Source organism: Papaver somniferum, chromosome 2 (assembly GCF_003573695.1).
Source record: "Papaver somniferum cultivar HN1 chromosome 2, ASM357369v1, whole genome shotgun sequence".
NCBI lineage: Eukaryota > Viridiplantae > Streptophyta > Magnoliopsida > Ranunculales > Papaveraceae > Papaver > Papaver somniferum.
This window is the reverse complement of record NC_039359.1, coordinates 21,690,476-21,711,599: the sequence shown is the minus strand read 5'-3', so window position 1 is coordinate 21,711,599 and position 21,124 is coordinate 21,690,476.

Sequence of the window (21,124 nt, the reverse complement as noted above, 5' to 3'; positions counted from 1 at the left end):
GTAAAACCAATATCCCTTATTCATCATATTTAATAATTACAATAATGCCCTTATTTATTTATTTTTATTTATTTTTTTACTTTTTTACTTCTTTTTTTTTAGATGTTAGATTTGTTAATTATTTTTTGGGTTTAGTTTTTTGGAAATTTAATTTTTTTATATATTTACAATACCTATACCTAGGTTCGGCTGAACTTCAATACTTAACAGCAGAACTTCACTCTTTAACTATTGCACCTTAGTTCAGCTGACTTGAGAAAAAAAATAGGACACCCGAACTTAGCATTGTTCTTCATAAAGTGAAGTTCCGCTAACGTTTTTGTGTTTAATTATCCGTCGAACTTTTCATGGGCACTTCAGAATGAAGAACAATGAGTAGTTCCGCTGATAATTCGTTTCAATCGTAAGCCGGACTTTACTTGTAACTGCCATAAAACTCTAGATTTTTTGATTTAAACCTAATCTATCAATCAAACATAAGAAAATAAGATAGCGTCTTGCGGTACATTTTATTATACATTTCCTTACAGTGAGGATCTGGTTCTTACTCTCCAATTTCAAACAAATCAATTTCTACTTCAACTTCTTTTTTTTCACTAATTTGCAGATTAGAAAAATAATTAGAGCCTCTACATTTAGTCGAAGGCGATGAAAATTGTAGTCAGTTTAGCTTGGGTTAAAGTGAAGAAAAGAGAAGAAAAAAAATTAAGGATTAAAATTTAAAGAAACTGAACAAAAAAAAATTAAAAAAAAAATTTAAAATTTAAAAAGAAATTTCACCATGAGAACTACTGCACCAATGTACCTACAAGAAGCTCAAGTAATTTTTGACACTCATTTTTTCAGTTATATGAGACTTTTGATTGTGAATGATGGGCCTGGATATGGTATATTGTAACACAAGCTTACTACCTTGCCTATCCATGATGGTGGTCTGGGCATATCTTCTATGTCAGACACCATTCAGTATTGTTACCTTTCCTCTTGCATCCAATCTAAGCGGCTGCAGGATAATCTCTTGCGTTATTCTGATGTATGTAGCGATGGTTCCAATTACCATCTTGCTTTAGACTCTTTCTTCAAGGTATTTCATCTTAATTCTACCTCTTTCAACATTGACTTAACTGCCCCCTATCCAATGCGTTTACTGGCAGCTAAGTACTTTAATGTTGTTGAACAAGAGATGCCAAATCTATATAACATGTCAGTTATGGATTTAGTCTTAAGGCAGTGCAATAAGTTCCCACATGCTCAAGATTATTTGCTAGATGTTCCTATAGGTGGTCTTGGACAATGCACTAGTCCTCGACAGTTTTGTACCGTTCTTTGTTACCGTCTTGGTATTCCACTCTTTCCAGCTGGGAGTTTTTGTTGTTTCTGTAGTCGAGATATGGATTTGTTTGGTGACGATGCTCTTCACTGTGCACATGAAATAGGTTATAAGTTTCGGCATGATATGGTTCGTGATGTTTTGTTTGATATATGTTCTCCTGCTGGCATACACACACAAAAAGAGGTGGATTTGGGTTTCTTATCAGCTGAAGGTGATGGTTTAAGGCCAGCAGATATTCTCATTTATAATTGGGACACGGATCGCGATGTGTGTTTAGATGTAACTGGAATTTCACCTTTTATAGGAGGTGGAGTTAATACCTTCATACCAGGGCAGGCTGTATGTAATTTGGTTTCAAGAAAGCGGAACAAGTATCTTGACAAGTGTACTACACATGGTTAAGGTTTCGGTACTATAGCTTTCACGACGTTGAGAGAGTTAGGTGATGAGACCGTGGATTTCTTGAAGAAAGTGGAGCATTTTATAAATAGTCATGATGTAAATGTTAAAATTGGTAAAAAAAAATTCCATAGATTAGGAGTTACTATTCAAAAAGGTGTTGGCGCCCAATTAGTTGCTAGGTTGCCGACAAGTTATTTGTGGTCCAAACTTGTAACTTGGTTTTCTTTTTTAAAAAAGTATTAGAAAATATAAAATAAAATAAATAAATTAGTAAGTAAATTAATTAACTAATTAATCAAAGTTATCAAAATTATCTAACTAAATTTAGACATCTCTTATCAACCTACACCGGTTAGGATAAGCATTTTGTATGCCTCGCGGCATTCACGTATGCCTCAGGACACCTCAATATAGGATTTAAATTTCTTTGATTGGAGGTTGGGGGCTAGGGGGATTGATCGTCATTCCATCAATGAAGGCAGTCAAATTGTCAAAAGAAAATATCTGTAGGTCCAAAACCATGTCACGTGATGTGTGGATCCACCGTTGAAATTATAATAAATATGTCGTTTTTATATTGGTGAGAACAGGACAAATGTGCGAATTTCAATCACTTCAATCAAATAGTTATCATCCTATGATGCATGATTATTGCGGCTGGTTTGGATTTTGTTGCAACTGTAACAATAAAATACTGAAAGAAGATGTTATAAATAAATTTCTGAAATTTAAATAAACACTCAATGGAATCAGCAAACAGAGGACAGAGTCACGTGCTCAACACGCTGTCCTTAACACGATAGTTGACCGGTACGCCTCAAGAATGAGTGATGCCTATACCATGTGATCAAGTCGTATCCAGGATAAAACTGCCCGTTGTAAATATTGTTAGCACTACAATACTTGCCCACTCATACGAACTCAACAACAATGACACAAAGAATAAAAACCACACAGAGGGAGAAAGACGAAAAGAAAAGGATAATAGCTCTTCTGGACGCAAATTGGAATGAAGGAATTTGACTCTCTTTTATAGGTAGAAATGTGAGAGGTGTAGTAATGACAATTGATTCTCAAATCAACTCCTTACATGAAGCTAGGAATTAAAAATAAAAACGGAAATAAAACAACCAATTCAATTTAGTCTTTAAATCAAATAATGTTTTAAAACGGAAAGAATATTTAAATCAATTAAATCCGTCATTACTGCATAAGAGTTTTTGGTAAGTAAAATAAAATTTCCCATGTCACATGCCCGCACACTCAAGACAGAATTTAATTTGAGTTTAAATATGTTTAGGAAATCATTCAAAAATAATTTTACCAAAAAGATAAGTCTTGGTTGACATACGTCCATGGCGTAAACACAAGCCCGAGACATAAGCCCAAACTTTAGTGAAAACAAATATATTTTGCCCCACTCGTTCCATCCATATTACTTGTCTAACTACCCGTAATGGATTAGTTAAATAGTTGAACTCCTCTTTAGTTATACCCTATATGGGACTAAAGGTCGTATTTCATTCACTCATAAAAAAATGAACAAGTGCTCTTAGAGACTCAAAGGTCCTAAGTTCATTTCCACCAAAACTATAAAACTAAAAAAATAAAACTCATTTTCTCCAACAGATTCATCCGTGAATGGGTTCAACGTAGCTCGGTTTACATGGATAAAAATAATAGCGTGAATGTGTGATCGAGTCGTCGATCGCCAGATTAAAAAGATTAAGCATGTTGTTTTTATATTATTTAGCCTAATTGATGTTGATACAGGCTTGTGTTTGTTACAATTGTCTATTCTCTGTCGTTTTGAGACAGTTGTGTTGTAGTATTGATTGTAGGCAGCTTTGGCCCCTGGTTGTAAGTAATAAATGTGATGGCTAATTAAATATGAACCTTGATTTTGGGCATACCAAAATTTTTCAAGGCATACAAAACAATAGTCCCATCTTGGGTGATCTTATAAGGGGTACCATATGGGTAGTTCAATTAACTATATATTCTTAATATAAAAATTTAAAATCAGTTTTCTAATCAAAATCAGTTTCCCTTAACATCTCTTCTTCTTCTTCTTCCTCCTCTAGCCGAACTCTTCCCCCTCCTGCGAAAAAAAAATTCATCATCGTGATTAATTGTCGATTCGTAAAAATTTGATCATCGATTAAACTCAACTACATAATGACTCGTACAAAGAAAACTAGGGACTAGGCAAACCAAATCGTCTTCTAATCCATCAATTGAAGAAGAAGAACCAATTGAAAATGAAGGTGTAGAAACTGAAAATCAACCACCAATTGAACCAGAAACTGAACCAACTGCATCTCCAACTCCGGAAATAAGGATAAGAAAGTAAGTTTTACAAACCCAATCTCCTATTTGTTGTTTTTCATCGATTAAATGACGGTTACAGTGTTGGGTTCGGCTCAAAATTGAGTTGCATTTTTAGCCGAATTGTTCATCACAAAAGCTTCATGTAAGTGTATATGAACAATTCGGCTTAAAATTTCATGAAATTTCAAGCCGAACCTAGTCACAAATAAAGATGCATAGGGGTTCGGCATATTCGATAATCATAATATGTGCCGAACCTAGCAGATTTATGAGGTTCGGCTATTACGATATTCTCAATATGTGCCGAACCAATAACAATATTTTAACCCAAAAAATAACAAATTGATGTTCGGCTCATACGATTTTCGAAATATAAGCCGAACCAGTAATTATTATTTTTCTGGGCTATTCAGGATGTTGTTCGGCTCATAGATGTGAGCCGAACCGTTCATCAATTGGTAGATTCGGCTCATAGATGTGAGCCGAACCTCAACATGTTTCGCCGAACCATGATCAAAAAAATCATCTAAACAACCTTTTATAATTCTGAAAATTATCTTAATCACTAAACAAAATATTTAATCACTAATCAATATTACTAACACTAATCGTAAAGGGCAGATTTGCCATTAAAAAAAATTGGGTTAAGGGGTAATCTGATTTTGCTATTTCACAACCTTTTTTTGTCTTCATGTGGTATGCCTTGAAAGATTTTGGTATGCCCAAAATCAGGATTCTTAAATATGCCCAAGCGAGCTAGCAAGCAATTGGAAATAATTGTTATGGGACCAACACCTTGAATTACAGGGACTCCAAAATTAGTAAGAACAGCAACTATCTGTTACAGTGTTTGTTCTTGCATTGAACAAAAAATCCATAAAGTTATGGGTTTGATTTCACAAGTTTTGGGTGAGGATTTCATAAATTGCAAGTAGTATGAAAGGAGATAAAAACCTCAAAAAATATGTATATATAAATAAAAAGAAGAAGCCTTTGGGCAGGCAGTTGTGTACTTTTTACGTGATGATATTGGAAGCGACTACTGTGGATCCAAAGTTCGAAACCCCTGGTGCAATGATATGGCCAAGTGATATCTGTCTTATGTTTCGATTAAACAAGTAGAAAAGGAAATGGATATTCTCGGAGTGACAGCAGTAAGACTCTGTAGGCATTCCTCGTGACTAAGATAAATTCTATCTCCGTTTCTATAAAAGAGATACTATCATTTTTCCAATCTGATATATTTTTAGATTAAAATAAAAAAATGATAATAACTTTTTCCCAAAAAACGGACGGAGTACGTTTTTTGTGGAGGTAATCTAACTTCACCGCACCTGATATTTACCTTGTCCGCTCAACTGCGTGTCACATGTCTCACGCACTGTATGCTTCATTATAGGGAGCTGCGAAGCCACCTTCTACACTTTTACGGGACGTGTAGTTTTTATCAAAACCCAAATATTCCTGAGATCCTAAGTTGATGGCCTGATAAAGCTAACCCCTATGGACTAGATTGAACTGTTTATATTGGCCCAAAAGTGTTGCCAATCAAGAAAAAAGTGTGGGAAAAAAATTAACACTACTTCTTGATACTTCTCTCTCCTAGCAACTGCTCGCAGTCCGAGTAGCAGCGAGATTGAAACGCTGAATAATTCAGCGCTCAAAAAGTGGTCCAAATACCGAACAGTTCAGCGTTTTGCGAATATTCCAGGGCATCAACGCTGAATTGTTCAGCGCTCATCTGGACGCTGCACCGTTCAGCGCTTGACCTTTTTTCCCACCAACGACTATTTTTTTTTTTACAGAATTTCATTTTCTAAATGTTTGGCATTTTATTCCAATGGTTGTTTGTTCCAAAATTTGAGAATTTACCAAAGGGAAATCTTCCATCACATTGCAAAACAAGGTTACAATGTTTTTTGAAGAAATTAAAAAAATACATTAAATTAAAATAACTTAAAACATAAAAAACTAAATTGAAATTGAAATCCTACTTCTAAATAACTTAAAACATAAATAAGTACATTGAAATTGAAATCCTACTTCTAAAAAGTCCTACTTCCAAATAACTTAAAATATAAAAAACTACATTGAAATTGAAATCCTACTTCTAAATAACTTAAAACATAAAAAAGTACATTGAAATTGAAATCCTACTTCTAAATAACTTAAATTATTACTAATATATCACTTTAATTTAGGGGATAAGGTCCAATCCATAACGGGCCAAAAGCTCGTTCTTCCATATTTTGTAGACGGGTTTCTCCTATTCCTGTAATTCATCCAAGGGTTGTCGTAAGATCTTCATGTCCGGTTCTTTTTGCTGCATTTGTGCCAAGATTGAAGAGGTTTCCATGTTCTTCTTCAGATATGCTTCATCTGTTTCATACTTGGAAGCTCTTTGTGCTTGTGCGTTTTCAAGAAGTTCGATGAGTTTATCCATTTTTTCATCTGATTTCTGCGATGCTTTAGTCTCACGAGCCCTTTTCTTTGCTTGATCTCTCCCTCCACTTCTAACGTCATCTGTTTGTTCGAAATAGCGTCTTCTTTTTGATATGTCTGAGGTTTTAGAATTATGAGTAGATGAAGTGCTACCAAACCTTTCCATATTTTCCAAATATTCATCCATATTATCAGCTTCATTTTCTTGAGTAGCTTGAGTTTGTTGAGTAGGTTGAGTGGAAGTACCGACTCCATCATCATTATTCACCGCTGGGTTGTAATCGGGTTGATATGTCTTCAAGATCTGGAAAATCGATTCGTGCTTCCAAAGTCTTCCAACCTCTTCTTCATAATTCTTTTGTCCATGATAATACTGGGAAAAAAAATGAAAGGAAAAATTTAGAGAAAGAAAGAAAAGATCAAAATGGAAGAAATAAAACATTAAATTTTTCTTAAGGTACTTACATAATCCGCCTCCGTCATCCTCGTAGGTCTGTTTCGGAAGTAGGGCCTAACATGTGAAACATATCTTTTCACTTCGCCTCTCAATATGTTGCACTTTGTTTGCAATGAATTTTTATCTCTTTAGACACCATTAAGGCCTTTTCTTTTATTGTACTCTTCAATAATCTTCCCCCAAAATAGTGCACCTTTTTTTATTTTTTCCACAAATCGGATCGTTGCTTGCTATAAAGGAAGCAATTTCAAACTCCCGAAAATAAAATCTCTTCATTTTTGACCACCATCTCTCAGCTACGGCTTCAACTAAGGCTCTATCCCCATTGGCGAAATTAAACTCGAAAACAGAAGAAAAGCCACAATTGTCACAATATCGTTTTGCTACCGGATTATCTTGCACTACAATATTATAACACACTTCAGTTTCTTTCAAACTACCTCTAAAGCTTACTTTGCGAGGGTCTTTCGTAACATCGTGACATACATGTCTATCACAATTCTTTGATGAAACTATATCCAACCGATCTAGTATTTCATCCATACTCATCCTCATACTACAATCAATAACAAACATGAAAACAAATATCATTATCATTGTCATTAATTTTCATCCATACAAACTAAATTATCATTATCGTTCATTTTCATCCATACAAACTAAATTATCATTATCAATTCATCATATGAATAATCAAATTATCAACAGTTTCATTTTTTGTTCATCACAAATAATCAAATTAAACCCTAAAAATTCTAAAAATCATTTTCAATCACATATCATTTAAATCACATAAAAATATTACTAAATCTTGCATTGTATCAACTATGAATCATCAATTTCATCGAATTTTCATCATAATAAAAAATCAAGAAAAAAAAACCCTAAAATTTTAAATCCTTACCTCAATTAATTTCGTGGATGGAATTGAATGAAAATACTTTCAAACGATCACGAAATCGATGGAGTACAAACCCACATAAGGAATTGAGAAATAAACGTCTAGAATCACCGATCTACGAAATCCGTTTGCGGGTGTGTTTTAAAAGGAAAATGAAATGGAAGAACTGAGGAAGGAAAACCCGATCTTAAGACGCTGAACGGTTCAACGTTGTCAACCTAGCTGACCAAGTCAAACGCTGTTTGGTTCAGCGTTTACCTGGACGCTGTACGGTTCAGAGTTTGACGATGTACTGTTCAGCGTTTCGCTGCTATATTCGCCACACCATAGGACTTAGTAAGTTGTCCTAGATGACGTGGATGACTAATCTAACTGCTAGATATCTAGCCCATAGGGGTTAGCTTAACTGGGCCTTTCTAGCAGGCGGCAACAACGACCAACTAGGGAACTAGGTGATGTCATCCAGCTGCGTTCATTTTCTGATCATGGTTTTTCAGGTTCATATGATCAACATGAACTTGGTGATATCAACACGAGTTTTAATTAATAATCAGTATCATGGACCAATGTAGTCTAAATTATATCAATTAAGGAAATGCATCGCCATCAGCCATCGGATAAATTCACAGTCAAGAAAATGGTAGATAACCCAATCATGTAAATTCACAATCAAGTTGTTGTGCGATGAGTTTCACACAGGTACATGAATTACTAATAATTCTATATTAACCGTTATTTTTCCCGAAAGAAATTACGTGCGAGATCCAATGGTTGTTAATAATAATGACTCGGTAGAAAAGGACCATAGTGACGGAGCTATAGCGAGACAAATGAGTCTCTAAACTTATTAGTTTTTTTTTCCACTAATCAAACAGCTGGGTTTTAAAAGAACCCAAATCCATACAAACGAAAACTAAAAGAAAAAAACCCAGACAGAACACAACTTTCTAAGAAAACCTAACATCTACTCTCTCCAAAGTAACCTAGCAACTACTAACCCCAAAACAACCTCTCAACTAAATAAAACTTCCAAAACTCGGCCCGTCCTAAAGTCAATGAAAATCATTCTAGTCCAACAAAACATCTTCAACAAATTAACTAATTGAAGGATTGGTTTTCTTTATCTTAATAGAATTCATGTTTGCACCTTTCAAACTTAAACTAGGTTTGCTTTGAGATGAGGACTTAGGAAAACGAGATCTAGCATCAAGCAACTCATCTCTAACTAGTCCCTAATCTAGCTTCTCCACTGGAGAGAACGCAAAACCAGCTTCAACACTTCCATTCTTTGAAATATTAACTCAGTTACCTTGCACAACACTAGAAGGAAGCACCACATCCATAATTCACTACTTAGATATTAAAAGTGTCACTGGTTTTCAAAACATTCTTATTCTTAGGCTCGGAAGAAATCAACACTTCCTTACACTCACCAACTTCATCCATAACCAACTGATGAAACTTATTTTTCATAAGCAGGGGAGGCTCCACCACACTAGCAGATCCACTACTGGAAGCACCATTGGCCCCAGAACCAACAAAAAAAGAATTCTTTTTAGTATGCTTCCATTTACCTCTCTTAAAATTCTTCACAACCCAACCCTCTGGCTCACTAGCATCCTTCCTCTTTTCAGCACTAGCTTCCCTTTGCAACTTCTCAATGGACGCAGTGACTGCAGCAGTTACATCACACTTCTCAAGGGTATGACCAAAAACAACATAATGTAATCACATAGGGGGTTTCCAACTATACTTCACAAGAACTTTAATTCTCACCTTACCAACAACATCATCAATTTGACTAGGAAATCATAATCCATATCTACTTCGATACAAACTCTAGTGAAAAGGCAAGGTACTCAAATATACCTCAAGCTAAAACTTTTCCTACCTATAAGTCATTTCTCCGAAAGTGATTGTGTATGGACTGAGTCGAGATAATACAACTAATTGGTTCACACCTCGTGTGATCGTCTATGGATACGAGATCGAGACAATACAAGAAGTATGTTTACTTGATAAAAAGGTTCGGAATTAACCAAACACAATAGTATTTCTTATCAAGTAAATAAGAATTAACGTTTGTGTAATTTATTTTAATTATAATAAAACAATTATATTTAGGAAAATAAAAGTAAATGACATAGCAAGATTTTGTTAACGAGGAAACCGAAAATGTAGAAAAGCCCGGGGACCTTGTCCAGAATTGAATACTCTCAAGATTAAGCCGCTACACAAAATTAAACCAACTTCGTATAGTTGAGATCAAACAACTAAACCTATAGTTCACCTAGTTCCGTCTGTATTCCCACGCCTCCAACTTATGAATAAGTCACGTACTTGGAACAATTCTTTTGGTTCGTATTCCAAACAGTAAAGGAACGACAAATCTGTTTGGTAGCAACTCTCTTCAACCAAATGACGTGAGTTCGACAAAGGATCTTATGTTTATCTCAACAAACTCCTTCGTCAGGTTCTTAGATCTATCTTATTATCAACTACCAAAGGTAATTGTTAATATTTTTCAATCAATACTTTTAATCACAAATAATTTTATTGATGTCGATCTACACAACTAATCAATCCAATCTACCACAAGGATAAACCGATTACAGTTGGATCCTCTATACTGAAACAAGTATTGTGCACAACAAAATTATGAACCTCAAATCAGAAATATTCAATATCTTCTTTGTCTTCAAATCTTCTTAGATCTTCAATAAACACCTGCACACAAAAACTTGAATCTCTTGTGATCAATCACGTACAGAACGGAGTCTGTTAACAATGGATTATCACAAGACGTCTTTAGATCTACAAACAGTCTAAAGATCCCTGTCGAAAATTCGATCTAGTTTGAGTGAATCTTATATCAGAATAGAAGATTCTCAAGCATAAACAAACTAGGTGCAATCAAAGTTCAACCACCGTTAGTCAATCAAATCAATCGAAAACACAAGAGAAACCGCAATTATCTAGTTTCCCACCAACGGTACTAATAGAGCTTCTCAATCCCAAAGAATACTTTAAACTGAGCGGCCGTAAGAGATTTCGCCTAATTAGGTTACTCTCCTCTCCGAATAGGCGGCTTCACCAGTAACAACACAACCGAGGAAGTTTGCTGTCACAAAGGATTAGTTTGCTAGAAATGCAAACTTCAAGTATTTATAGACAAGGTAGTTTGGACACCAAAGAATTTCTAAAACTGAAAAAATTCTCAAGATATGCAATATATTCCAAATTCGGTTACCATAATTCCTAGAAATGCCCTGTCCAAAATAATGACCGAAAATTTCTTTGGAAAATCTTCAACTAGTAAATGCACATTACTAATTATTAACGGTTCTACCTCCATGTGAGTATTGTGCATAGTCACACTAGCTTTCCGAAATTCGGTTGACTAGGTACTAGGATCGATTCCCCACATATATATGATATCTAACTTGAATGTGTTGCACATGTCCATAGGATCGGTTCCCCTTTGCCTAAAAACGGGTTGCACGTGTCCATAGGATCGGTTCTCCTTTCTGCTAAAACATGCTGCACCTCATAAAAGGATCGATTCCCCTTTGTGATATGTTTCACCTCTTACTAGGATCGGTTCCCCTTTACCCAGAGTCGGTCTTATACAAAATCACAAACTCGATCATACCATCTCAGGTGATTACTTAAGATCGCTTTCACTAATAAAAGTCATACCAATACATAAGTCAGGCCTCTGTAAATAGTTTTACCAAGAACACAAACAAGTCATGAGCGGTTATACTAATCACACATATTGGTTGTTCACAAGATATGCAATGAATAACAATACTAATAACTCCTGGCAATTTCCTTTTCGATTCAAAAAACAAGTTCATGAATTTACTTCCTTAAAACACATGTAAAACATTATTTCCTAGGATGAAATCCCCACTTCATACCCATACATAGTCACAATAGCATTTAAACGATTATGTCGATGTCTTATCTATAAAGTTTAATGGTTAAGCAATAAACCTTGTATTGTATTCCTTAATACTATGTCTATCTAGAGTTCATTCATGCTTCACAGTTTTGTTTTCAATATGCACGACTTGAAAGATACGTTAGGGAATGAAACAGTTCAAGTCAAATATCACTAACCTCAAGTGGAAGGATGATGTTGTCGTTGTAGCTTCTTATTTCTTCACTTCTTTAAGTTTTAGCAATACTTGTATTGTCTCATATCCTAATACTTTCAAGCTAACCTATACTAAGTTGACTCTACTACATAATCAAGAGACTCTTTAAATGAGTTTTGATTCACTAAAATATGACAACCAAACTTGACATACCAACGCTTGGTGGGTTCAACCGAGCTATGCTCTAACAATCTCCCTCTTTGTCAATTTTAGTGACAAAACTCTTACATCATATGGATAAAAAAATTACAAGAATTCATTACACATACGCTTGATTCCCGAATTCAACAACATAATAACTTGTATACATTCAATCCTTAAATGCCGTTGTTGACATTATAATAACAAAGAATATTACTCCCCCTAAAGGTAAGATAGGTAGATTTTATCAATATGCACGTCTTTGTTATTCCTTTGTAATGATATGTTACTCCCCCTTAGTCTATGCTTTCACTCTTTCATTAGATAAACGTTTAAGCACCAATGTTCTTTTCCTTATTGATACCAATCAATATAAAATCAATGCCAGTATCACTTGTTTACTCCATATATTTCTCCTCCTTTTTGTCACAAAGTGACAAAGAAACGAATAAAGGACAAACCAAAAAGAATCTTACAAATCTCAAAATAGACTTGCAACCTATAGAGTTAAGCACGAGGGTTCCACACACCATTTCTGATAACCAATATCAAAATCGAAACTACAACATAATTTGTTTTGATATGTTATCAAGGAAATAATTGCCCGAAGCAATTTTCCCTAATAGTTTAGCAAACCAAAAATCAACTAAGCACCTTAGTTCCTTTGCTAAACCGATTGTATAAATACAATCGCTTGTTTGATAAGACCAAAATAAAGGTAACTCTATTTTTCTCATCGGGTTCTAATTATCCATATGACTTAGACCTTTAAGTTTTAAACAAGACAAGTACTAGGTTAGTTAACTAGTTAAGGCATTCGATTAGACTTGAATAACCGAAACCTCCACTTTGATAAGTCTAACTAAGATCAGAATTAACGTAGTTTCTCTTATCCGGAATCGAATTGGACTAAACAGTTCATCCCGTAAACCTTTTCTTTCGTTAATCCACAAACAATTCATACAAACCAAATAAATCAACTTGCATAATTATTCACCTCAACCGGAAGCAATTGAAACAACATAGACATTATAGCACCGCAATTGCACCAAAATTTTGTAAGCCTAAAAAATTGATACCACAACATAAAGCAAGATAACAATAGTTTTTCTTAACTGGAAACAATTGAATCACACACACATCCATACACACATCATGGAATAAAACATCAATTGTACCGAAATTTTGTTAAGCAAAAGCAATAAATATATGAAATAAAATCAGGCTTTTCTTAAACAAGAAAACAATTAACTAACAACATTGTTACCTCAAATATCGCATCCTTTTATCCAATATGTTTGCATCTTCTTCCAGGAAGAATTGATATCGAAATATAATTATGTTGTCATCCTTATACAAAGCAAAATAATAACAACAACCAAGCTTTACCAGAGAAAGGTTTAAAACCAGTTTTTAACTACTGCAAGCAAATGCTGAAAACCCCCGAAACACATATGCTTTTATGCTAAACCAAAACCGATTCAACATATTGTGACTTTTTCACATATTGTTTCTATCAGAACCCCTCATGATCCTTTGATAAAGCCTACCAACATGGGCTAGAACTTAATCCTACTAAATAAAAAATTCACCCAAACCATAAGGGTTCACACATTATGAGATGGAATATCAAGGTAATAAAACCGAAAACATACATCTCATAAATCAATTTCCAATATACCATAAATATTCAATACGGATTCAAGTATTGAAACTGCCTCTATCTTGTAGGGAGTTGAATTTCGAAACTAAAACAAAAAGAATGACGTCATTCCGAGTTCGGACGAAGAAGTTATAGGAAAAACAATTTTACACTCCTTCGTATTGCACCACTCACTAGAATCGGTACCCATGTGTTGCTAGTGAAGGATCACAATACTTAACTTTTTTTGGCATAACTTTTGCATACAATGTCCGAATTCAGTGTTTTTTTGGCTCGTTTTAACCGTAAAAACAAGAGATACACATATATGATCAGTAGATATCAATATCTGTTAGAGCATTGCTCGGTCGAACTCGCATGTGTTGATATCTCAAGCATGTTTGTCAAGTTTAGTTGTCAAAACTATATGTCTTGATTTCTAGACTACTTATAGCTAAGTCTCGGACTAGGAAAGTTAAGTGTAATTGAGCTCCAGACTCCACGGCGATCATCTTACGAAGACGAAGAACTACTCAAGGAACTAGTGGAACTTCATCCGACTAAAAGGTATGTGGAGAGAACTTATCTGTCACTCAAAAGTCTACCTCTCTATCTCCTATTCATAAGACAAAGTCGTATAAGTATGATAGTTTTCATACATACACATTTGCTATTTCGAGCCGAGTTTACTCGCCTATCTTTTCTCGAAATATGTGTTGGTAAGCTTTCGCTTTAACCACTTTTCATCTTAACCCGTGACGAAAGTCATGATGACGTTTCAATCTTGAAAATAGATTTGATGACGATAGTTGTGAATAACGACTGTTATGACATTATATAAGAATGTTTCAATGATTGAAATGTAGAGTTGAGATTACATAACCAACTATGAATATAAGCATATATAGTGTGTTCGCACATTAGTGTATAAATCCATGTGACAAAAACCAAGTGTGTGCATATGTGTGCATACAGTATTGGTGAAGGAGACAGGTTGGGTACGCGTACCAGCGGAAGTTTTTGAACCGAAAATTTCTGCTGAGTTTGTAAGTTTTCAAACTGTTAAACCAGTCATCTTAGGTACGCGTACCCACGGAAGTTTTCGACTGAAAGCTTCTACTGAGTTTCTAAACTCAAATCCGGTACCTATGGTACCCGTACCCATACGCGTACCCAAGCTGGTTATATTTCTCAAATCGGAAGTTCATGAACTTAAACAATAAATCAATAAGGAATGCAATCTTTGCAAACCGTGGCTATATTTTTCATGAATTGATTCAAGTGAATCAAACCGATTTTGTTACAATTGTGTCTATTCATAAAGACCTAAGCAATTGAACAACTCTTCAACTAGTTCTTTGGAGTCATTTGAACTAGTTGTGAAGAAGATGAATACGGTTAATATGAAAGTGCTTATATGGCTAACCATTGGTTAACTATTTGTGAACCAACTAAGTGTATACGTTTAGGTACGGTTACTCAAACCTAAATGAAATACATTTCACGTGTGTGTGACAAGCTATGTTTTGATCTAACTGTTGAAAGATAAATCTTGTTTTTCATCCAACGATGAATTTTGAATGCTTTGTTACCAAGGTGTAGATGGGGAAAAACGATTCGCTGGTTTTTCAGGGAATTGAAGAGACGAGCGTGTTGTCGAGACTCCTCAACCGAGAAAACTTTTCAACCTCACATAGATGCACTGCAAAAAGGAGTGCTTAGATTCGAGAGATCAATCTGTAGGACTCCGGCCTAAACCAAGTCAATGGACGTTCCAGAGTCAATTCGGTCGCAAAGAGGAAAATGGGTTGATCTGATGATCAAGGATTGTGGATGTGTTGAAGGTTTCTGCAATAATGATGAATTGTTGAGTTCGAATAAGTTCTGTGAGGTTGACGAATTCTTGAGAGTAATTGCTCGAGAAATTCTGTGTAGACAATTGCTGATAGCTAGTGATCATTCGTTGTCTTCAATCACGGATTCAGAGACTTATTTATATTGTCAGAGTCGTGAACACCTTGATCCCTGTAAATGTGACGGTTTCTTGAGTGAAAGAGAGGGAAAGTGGGAGATCATAGTGAAACCAGTTCCAGATTGTGCAGAGACTTGGTTGATCATTCACCCACTAACTTACTAACTCCTTCAACCGTTGGCACGACTGACTCACATTTCTCATTGTGGATGAATCCACGTTGTGTAGGCCGCCAGACCAAAACCCTAATTGATATCCCCCAATTTGACGTGATTGATGTCTCACGAATCGTGGAGTCTGCATGACAGACGTGTATTAATTAGTCAGTTGTTGACTAATTAGACATTGAGTCTAGGTTTTGTTTACTCGAGCGTGAGTGATGAATGCTCAGCGATTCATGGATCGAACATGTAGTACTCTGAAATGATGTCAATATTGTAGATTCAGTGATGAATTACTGACCAGTGTTTGAGCGAGAGCAAGTATTGCTCAATTCGACGAATTACTGAATATTGAGAATTTGACGAGCAACTGAGCAAGTACTCCTCAATTCGAAAAATTAATGATTATTGATAATTTGACGTCGAACTGAGCAAGTATTGCTCAATTCAAAAAATTACTGATAAATTACTAAATATTGATAGCTGGATCAACATTTCAGCAACTAAGCAAGTATTGCTCAATTCGACGAATTATTTATTGGTGACGTGACCCAATAAAATATTAAAATATTGGTAGATTACCAAATGATTAATTCATATGTTGGTTGCTGAATCAACATAAATTCATTAGTGTTTGAATCTTGCTCAGAATGATGATTCGTGGAACATTTATTCGAAACCCTAGTTTCAGATCAATTATCTGTTAATTGATGAATCGCTGAAAATAGGTCATGAGTGATAGAGGGACCGACCACATGGGATGATGGGCGTCCATGTGGTCCCCAATGCTCGAGTGATCATGTAGCAGGGTCCTCAGTTGGAGGGTTGGTGAAAGAATGATGATTAAATGCCGGTCTCATCATTTATTGAAATATTGTCGGATTCAGCATTAGGTGATAAAACCTGAGTATGAAAAATGAGGGACCGACCAAGAGAGCATGAGACAGGATCTTGGTGGTCACAGGATCAGCTGTTGGTCGTTTGAGCAATCCCCAGGTTAGTTGTAGAGAATTTGGGCCCAATATGAGCAATTGAGCAAATTAGGTCAGAATTATGAAAACGTGTGGGACCGACTTTGTGCCATCCCTAGGGATGACCCTGGTCTTTCAAGAAGGAATGCACGTGTTACCATGGTGTCCATGTTTCCATACTGAGAGTTTCAGTATTTCCTGATCTGCGTTCGAGCAACATTGTGAATTTTCAGAAGAGTTTCATCTTGACTGAAATTCTTGATTTTTGCTGGAATGAGTATGTATGCTCAACTGATCAATATTTTGTAAATATTGAAATAAGGACATTTTAACATTTAATATTGCCGTGAGAGGCTATCCGGTCGTGTGACCATGTTGGCTTTTGGTTTTTCATGATTTGAGCAATATTTGAGAAAATATAAAGAACATGAATTTTGCTCAAATTGAGGAGTTTCATGAGATGAGGAAAATAATAATTATAAAAGACTAGAGATTGTAAGGTGTGGGACCGGCCACGGCTAGGGAATGGCCGACCGGCTATGTTGCCCGGTCCCACAACACTTTCCCTAACTTTATATTATTATTTTTCATGAAACCGTGATATTATGGAGAATCCATGAGTTTTGTTGAAACGGAGGAGTTTTATGAAATTGGTAAATAATAATTATAAAAGGCTAGGGATTGTAAGGTGTGGGACCAGCCACGTCTTGGGCATGGACGGCCGGTTAGGTTGCCCGGCCCCGCACACCTTTCCCTATTTTATGTTATTATTATTTTTCATGAATCCGTGAAAACATGGAGAAACCGTGAGTTTTGATCAAACAAGGAAAGTTGCTGGTATGGAGGAGTTTTCATGAGTTCATGAAAATAACAAAATAAAGAAAAATAATGAGAGAGGCATGGGACCGGCCACGACCCACGGCTCCTCTTATTATTTTATTATTATTTGTTGTTTTCTCCTGTTTTGCGTAGTATTCCTCATTTGTCCATATTTTTGAATGCTCGATTGTGTATCCGGGTGCTCAGTCGTGCATAATTGTCGAGTACACTTGCACCATTTTATGGGGCTTACTCAGTGATGGTCCAGATGCCCGGTTGTTGAGTAATTATTATTAGTTTATGAAATTCAGTGGAGAATAATTCATGAAACCGAAGAATAAAAATGAGTAGTTGCTTGATTATCAATTCATAGGATCATTCGTGGATTCGACCATGAATTCGGAATAATAAAATTACCTATTACCATTCCATGAGATCAGCCGTGGATTCAATCATGAAATCGGAGTAACGAGATAATATAGTTGTTTATTGCCATTCCATGAGATCAAGCCGTGGATTCGATCATGAAATCGGAGCAAAAGATAATTGTTTATTGCCATTCCATGGGATCAGGCCGTGGATTCGACCATGGAATAGGAGCAAAAATAGATCATTCTAGGAATTCAGTAATGTCATGGCAGAATTAATCTATTGCAGAAAGGATATTATCCAGTTAAAGCGTCACATCCATCTTGAATGGTGCACAATCAGGGAATCACGGGTGTTTCTTACGACCTGAAGGCGTTAATGCTCTCAATCTACGAAGAACCGCCTGAGTCTATACACGGTCTCTACACATATTCAGGGAACCGTGAGTGTTACCGACCTCCTGAAGGCGTTAATGCTCTCAATCTACGGAGAACCGCCTAATCGTTCTTCTATATGAAGAGGGGTCTCTCTCCTTTAGTCAGGGAACAGTGAGTGTCACCGACGTCCTGAAGGCGTTAAGCTCTCAAAATCTACGAAGAACCGCCCAATTATGTTATTCTACATAGAGGGCACGATGAAATGTCAGGGATCGAACGCTCAGTTAGTGGAGGCCTTTCGACATACATGTTCATCATGGCTTCGTAAAATATGAATCGTTGCATTCCTGAAAGCTGTTTCAAAAACATGCATCATGATTTTACGGTTTTGACCTTTTTTCAAAATCCACCATCAACATTAAGTCCCATGCTTAGTGAGGGAAAGTCATGTTCCGCAGTAAGCAATGAATGGTGATTTTCGGTCGATGAGATCAGTGGTTGAACTCAGCTGTACATATTTTCAGAATCCACCATTTGATCCAATGGTGTCATACACGAGCAAATGTTCAGGTGAGGACCCTGGTAGTGTGATAGAGTGTCATCTCATGGTCACGGAGAGATGAAGCGTTGCTGATTTGAGCGGCTGAAAGCCCGATTTTTTTGGTTGGTTTAGCGTGCCCGAGCCCAAAAAGGAAATCCTTGTTTTAGGAACAGAAGTTTGCTTGTTCGTTAATTTAAGAAGCAAACGAAATATACTTGAGTCTAATGATAAAAAATTTGTCTATGCGCTTTCGCGGAAGCCAAATTTTTTTATTTTTAAATATGTGAGATTTCACAAAAGGGAATAAAATCTCGTTTCAAAGGTGGATCCACGTACGAGAGGTTTTTTTTTTATAATAGACGTGCGTCTGTTAGTAATAACTTTCATGAAAAAATTTATTTTTGATATGTGAGCTTAATTTTTGAAAATACATTTCTCGTTTCAAAGACGAATGCTCGCGAGAGGGGGCAAAAATATATACATATATTTTCAAAGCTACGTGAGTTTCACGTTAAAATATATATTTTTGTAAAATCAATGCTTTGATTTTGAACAAATGTTGAAAGTAGACAAGTATTCGCGGTGAAATAATGTTTGTATGTGAGTTTTCACAATTTTAGAATGGACGTTTGTCCAATTTTTGAAAAACCAGTGAATGTTCACACAGCGAAAATTTATGTGAAATTAAATTTTTGATTTTCAGTAATTGCTAAAAGTAAGCAATTTTTGATAAAATACTATTTGTATGGATTTTGTGATCTGATAGTGTATGCACAAAACCAATGAGTGTTCACTCGGTGAGAGTCGCTCACACGGTGAAAATAATGTGAATTGTTCACATGATGGAAGTTTCGTGAATTGTTCGCAGTTTTATGAAAATCACGTTATGGTTTTGAATAACAAGTTTTGTTCGTCTTTGCAGGTTTGAAGGAGCGAACAAGTTCTCGAGATTGTAATCACTACAGCTAGTGAAATTGTAAATAGGTAAGAGTTCGATGGTTACCATTTTTGTAGACGCGGTTGTGAGCACCTTTATTCCATGATTCATTGTTTTTTCGGATCTTGCGCTTTGTATGAACGATGTGCTGAAATATCCACTTTGCAAGAATGACTGACTATCATGATGATACTTCCAAAGATGGTGTTTGCAGAGATGACATCTCTACGGATGAAACTTTAAGAAATTGTACCTCTGGGATCTATGAGTGATGGTGAGAGATCCTTCATACTGAGTTGTACTCCTAGTTATTTCATTAACTTTGCCACATGATGATCGTATAGTGAGATCCCGGATCAATGTAGACTCCACGGAAATAGAAGAAAGTCTACGGGAGCGGAAAACCCAGAAGTAAGGACTACATGATGACGTGCAGTCCCCAGCCGTTTCTTTGGTGAGTTGTTAGCGCTCCTTGTGTCATGACTTTGCCCGTGCAATTAGGATCACGATAACAAGGTTTGTTATTTCTTTTCAGACTTTTTCTCCATCTATTGACGGTCTTCAACTTTTTCCCGGGCAAGCCATTCATGAATCTAGCACTTATGAAGAAGTCGATGTAAGTATCTTTTTTGTGCGCATCTCCTTGAATGAAATAATAATAATTGTTGTTGATGAATCAAGGATGAAATCATTGTAGATAATCAACATGTTGATTAAGCATGCTCTTCTTTGGGACATGGGAATATGGAGAATTCCCGAACCGAATGGAGATAGCGGCGTTGCCAATGGAGATTCCGGTATTGCTGCGCCTTCAAATGATTTAGAGACTCCCCTAGTAAGTATATTTCCTGTAATTTCTTCATAGAAGTATGAAATTTATTATTTGTGAATGAATGAATGAGAATTCATGTGAGTATACGAGTAATTTTGCTGAAATACGTCACCAGAAAATTTCAGACTTCAGCCTTTTAGTAAAAATATTGTAGAATCTTCGTCCGAAGTCGGATTTTCGCGGTCTGCATATGTATCTTCAAGCCCAGAAAATTTCCTAGATTTACGTAAGAAGATTTTTGTGTTTTGAGCATGTCTAAGGCCTGAAAAAGGCAAAACAGTAAACTTCCAAGAGACTTTCAGAACTTTTTCAGATTGTATGTTTTCCAATGTT